We start from the raw sequence: 6,000 nt of genomic DNA on the forward strand, positions 1-6,000 counted from the left end.
AAAACTACATCGAATCCTCCTAAGGTTATAACGTACAGGGAACTCGCGCCCCTCCAGTTCTATTTTACCATCCTTAACCATTCTCATTATTCTAACCGTAGTTTCACTATTGGTTTCTATGATAAAAGTTTCGGGCGCACGACAACATTTCATTTTGGCTAACTTACTAAATGGTGTAGCTACGAAACTTCTATTCGCACCTGAATCAAACAATACTCAGAAATACCTTTTACTAGAAACGTACCTGCCACAACATCAGGCATCTGCTTGGCTTGCTCCTAAGTCAGCATGTAGGCCCTGGTCCTTGGCCTAGACTAGTCAGCATCTTTCTTTCTACTGCCTTCGACTTCGGCACTGTCCCTTGCCATATGACCCTTCTTACCACACTTATTATATGTGTGCTCGACATTGCATTCATGAGCGTAATGCCCCACCTTCCCACATTTGTAACAAGCATTTGACCCTAGCCTGAACTCTCCACCATGAGTCTTCCCGAACTTATGGCACACATCGGAACCGATACCCCACTTGCACACACCACCGTGCATCTTTCCACAAGTCTTGCACGACTTCCTTTCCCACACCTTCTGTTTCTTATCCTTGGGGTTCCACAAATGAGTACCAGGTCATTTAACAGGAACAACCCATTTCTTCTCCTTCTTCTCTTCCACCACCACATCGTCCACGGAAGATCATTATAAACCATCTCTGCGAGTTCGACAACAGAGTCAAAAGTAGCAGGTTTACTAGTCTTGAACAATGTGCGAACGTTCTGCAGTAGCCCACTCACATAACACTTGATTCGTTTGGCCTCAGTGTTAACCATGTCAGGCACCAGCCTTGACATGCGGTTGAATTCAGTAGTGTACTTGTGGTGTGTCATCTTACCCGCTTTCAAATTCAGAAACTTCATCTCAGCCCCTTCAACTTCCGCATCAGCACAGAACCTTCTCATCACCAATTCCTTCAGGTCATCCCTTCTTAAAGCCTTAATCTCTTCTCAACTCTTTCTCTGCTATATCGACTCCCACCAGTACATAGCTTCATCTCTGAATGATTGGGTAGCATAGCCTACTGCTTGGTCGGGACGACACTCGCTAATTCAGATAACCTTGTCCATGGCGGTTATCCATTGGAGAGTAGCGATTGCATCCCCTAAACCAGTCATCTTTGGCGGGTCACAACCTTTGAATGACTTGTAGTTACACCCGCCACGGCCTCTCTTACTGTCATCAACCTTCACAGACCTGACCTCAATCGAGTCACCTTTCTCCATCTCGTCATCCTTCTTACCATTTTCCCCTGACCTCTCAGCAGTTCTTGCATGGTTACCAGCAGACTTTTCAGGTTGCAATTCTTTTACTGCAGCAGCTACGGCTTGAGCAATGGCTGCTTGAACAGTCGGGTCAGGTTGATACCCTTCATTTTGGCTTGGCCCTCGTAGGGTTTCACTTCTTTCTTTTCTTGAGTTCACAATTGGTTCTTCAGAAGAATTTCGGACAATACGTGACCTTCCACGACGTCTAGTGCGACCTCCTTGTCCAGCAACATTCTATAAGGAAACATAAACGTCATCACTCGAGGAACTATTTAGTACAAGGATAGTAAGGCTAACAGGTAATAACAGTGGCCAGCTGTGATTAGCTGATCATGTTACTATCCGTTTCCTATACACTTCCCTTTGTGATTCCACTTGTGCTAAGTTCTACTTTCAAACAATTAATCAATCAAACAATCAATTAATCATATCCCTAACATACCCATATTCTTTCTTTAGCAATTAAGCTAACAACATTACACATTAATTAACCATATAATTTAACTTTACTTAGCTTGCTTGAGCGACACACGGCTATCTTGAACTGGCATCTTCTTGCTTTTCTTACTTAAATTCCATTCTCTGTTCGAGTCTAAGCATGTAAGATGCTTAATTCTCTCGAACTTATGCTCTGATACTAACTTGTAAGGCCCCGATCCCGGTGCCCTACATTGGGTGCTGGATTTACTCATAAACATAGTTTTAAATATTATCGTTAATTAAAAACATTCGTGGAATAATATAAGTAGTCAACCATATATTACAAACATCCATAATTTGTCCTTTAAAACATAACATAAAATATAGTATAAAATATCATGAAAAATCTTCAGATGCCAGCCTCATCCAATCCTACCATGTGTCCTCCTCAATCTAGTTGTTTCAGTCTATTCACCTGCGTGCATACTAAAAGTCAGCTACGCTGAGTGAGTTCTAGTTAATCAGATAACATACAATACGTTCATGTAATACATACTTAACCTTCTTTACTTCCTTTCATACGTACATAAGTATACACCTTCATTCTTACTTTCATACTCTCTTTCTTTCATACTTTCATATTTTATCTTACTTTATATACATACTTATATGTTTTAAAGAGCCTTTCGCCCTATAACCTCACATATATTGTTAGGGTCTGCCACCCTCCTTCACAGATATTATTAGGGTCTGCTACCCTCCTTCACAGATATTATTAGGGTCTGCCACCCTCCTTCACAGATATTATTAGGGTCTGCCACCCTCCTTCACAGATATTATTAGGGTCTGCCACCATTCTTCACAGATATTATTACGGTCTGCCACCCTTTACCATCAATTCCTTCCTTCACACCTTCCATTTCTTTTATAATTTTATATACTTTCTTATATACTCATAAACCTTTCTATAATATCCATACATCATACGTACATCATTTATATACATCCATATATCATACATACATCATTCATAACATTCACACGTGTCATACACTTACCACTTAAGGTAAGTGTATTAACTAATCACATTGAGTATGCACACAGCCCCGAAAACATAAAAAGGAAAATGGGGCTAGAAACTTACCTGTATCCGGTTACGCTCGGAGCCAATAGTAATCCCTTTCTTTAATTGTGCACGGCTAGCTGTTAAATGTATATTTGTTAATTAACCGTATAATTAATTAAGTCGGTATATTAGTTAATAAACGTATTTTCTAGGTTGGGCTCATTTGTTTAGTTTTATTTTAAATTAGGATATGGGCTTAGCATCTTGTGGACTTAGTTAAGTCATGCCCAACTGTCCCTTATGGCATCTGGCCCAACTGGGACGAGGCCCAAAGCCATACTGAAAACTGAGTGACCGAGAACTCAAGGTAAAGAACCCTTGGAACCGAGAACCCATGTTGACCGAGAACTCGTGTTTGACCGAGAACTCATGCTGACTGAGAACTCAGGTCACTGAGAACTCAGGTCACTGAGAACTCGTGTTGACCGATAACTCATGCTGACCAAGAACTCAGGTCACCGAGAACTCGTGTTGACCTAGAACCCGTGTCTGATGCTTTCAGTTCCTATTTTTTTTATCTTTTCATTTATTCCCTAGCTCAGTTAGCTGTTTTATGGTCCATATCATTGGTTTTAACCACATTTTCTACTCTTCTTAACCGTTTTACATCCATTAGTATTTCCTTATCAAGATCCAACCCATTTTTAGCATAAAGCTTGAACCTTTATCAATTTCAAACCCGTTTTAGCTAGGTCTTTAAGTAACGAGTTGATTAAGTTCATCTTTAACATCAAGTTCTCATTTTTATTGCATAAGGTTGACCGATCTTCCTTCGTATCAATCCTTAGGGCAAACGGACTATAAAAATGTAATCTTTAAGTTAAAACGTACCTTTACGATTCACTTCGAGCTACGGTGGGCTTAAATACGTGATCTTGGACTTGTTTCTTGCTTGAATTTAATTTATGCACTTAGTCTAATATAGAGTAATTGCATAGCTACTTAGTAATACATTTTCCACAAACTCCTTGTGTTCGACACCCGCTTATCACTATCTAATTAGTTATAATTGGTTTATTTTTTAGTGAGTCTTCGACCTCACGTCAAATTTTGGCAACGTGAGGTCGAAGACTCACTCAAAAATAAACCGATTATAACTAATTAGATAGTGATAAGAGGGTGTCGAACACAAGGAGTTTGTGGAAAATGCGTTACTAAGTAGCTATGTAATTACTCTATATTAAACTAAGTGCACAAATTAAATTCAATGATTTGGTTGTTTGATTTGAATAACAAAAAGAACTAATGCAAATAAACGAGTTTCAAATAATATGAAGAAGTATGCCTACCCTCGGTTTTAGGTCTCTACAAAAGCCAACATGAATGTTTAACTGAGATGAACGATAATTATATAGTTCGTGATTATGCAACAATTGTGATAATTGAGGACTAAGTAATTGGATTATAAATGCAAGGTAATCACTCAAATATCAATTAGATGATCTAATCCCAGTCCCTCCCGATTAATCTCGATTACATACAAAACCAAGAATTGACGGCTTAGAACACGAACTCAATAAACTAACAAATTAACAATCAGTTCATAACACCATAATAATGAAATCAATAAGATTAAACTATTATCTGGGAAATTCATAAACATTCAATTAACATTCATAAAGAAACCTTACAATCCGAGGGAAAACATAAAGAAAATTAGCCACGCATCGTTTGATTCATCACCATATCAATTAGGTTGTAGGAATGAATTACAAACATCAAACTAATGATCACAATCACCACAATATTGTTCTTGGACTCCAAATTCGTCTCTAGGGTGTTTTAGAATGAAAGATAATTGAAAACACAGCCAAAAACGAATATAATATGCCAAAAACGGCAGTTAAGAATGCCGTACCGTGGCCCACGGTTCACACCATGGGTCACGGTGTGATCCTTGAAACATTGGACCTTGGCCCACGGTGGAACCGTGGGTCACGGTTGACTCCACGGTCACCGTACCCGCCACGGTACGGTGACCTCTGTTTGTTTTGTTAATTTGGACCGTGGCCCACGGTCCAGACCGTGGGCCACAATGGACTTCAGCCACACAATTCCGTTTTCACCTCTTTTGACCTCTCTCGCGTCTCCGGTTCCTTCGGTTGACTCGTTATACACCAAAATGGCTCCGGAACCTCCTTTTAATATGCAATTAACCACACAACAGTAGTTATCCATTTCCCACGAAATCAACACTTAATACATGGATTTTTATGTCGATTAAACACACTTATGGGTCATCCTCCGATGCACCCGTCAAGGCTATGGTGTGGAATGGATGGAAATGAAAATGATTAGGGTTTAAGGGGTACTTATACTCCATTAAGCCCATGAACCTAAGGCTCATCTTTCCTTTTTGGTCCATAATTAATTCCATCTAATTAGCCTACTACTCTTCCATCTTCATTATTTTATTATTTCTTTACTAATTCAAGTAAACTTTTCCATCATAATAAATAATATAATAAATATTATTCTTTGAAATTTCGGGATGTTACAAAAAATGTTCATAACTTGTCTTTAAAACATAACTTAAATATCTTATTTATACATCATGACAGATCTTCATATGCAAGCCTCTTCAATTCATGCCATGTGTTTCCCTCAAGTTAGCTGCTTCAGTCTATTTACCTGCGTGCATACTAAAAGTCAGCTACGCTGAGTGAGTTCTGGTTAATCGGGCAACATACAACACACTCACATACTTACACATATGCGTATCCGAAGATACATATAGCATACTTAGCTTGTTACCTTTCTTACACACTTTCATTCTTTCTTTCGTACATACATTCATATATATTTTAAGAGTATTTCGCCCTATAATGTTCGCATATATTATTAGGGTATGTTCCCTACATTCACATATATTATTAGGGTCTGTTCCCTTCATTCGCAGATATTATTAGGGTATGTTCCTTACATTCACAGATATTATTAGGGTCTGTTCCCTACATTCGCACAACCATACCTCCATACTATCATTCATACGATTTCATACATACCATGATTTGTCATTCATACATACTTTATACACAATTACATATTCTAACACTTACCTTGGCGATAGGTGCAAAATCCGAAGATTGTTCACGTACCAACAAGCATTAATTCATAACTTCGATAACTATCACAC

The sequence above is a fragment of the Bidens hawaiensis genome, unplaced genomic scaffold, assembly GCF_021521415.1.
Source record: "Bidens hawaiensis isolate Kalapana, Puna unplaced genomic scaffold, B.hawaiensis_p1.1 tig00006273_1, whole genome shotgun sequence".
NCBI classification, from domain to species: Eukaryota; Viridiplantae; Streptophyta; class Magnoliopsida; order Asterales; family Asteraceae; genus Bidens; species Bidens hawaiensis.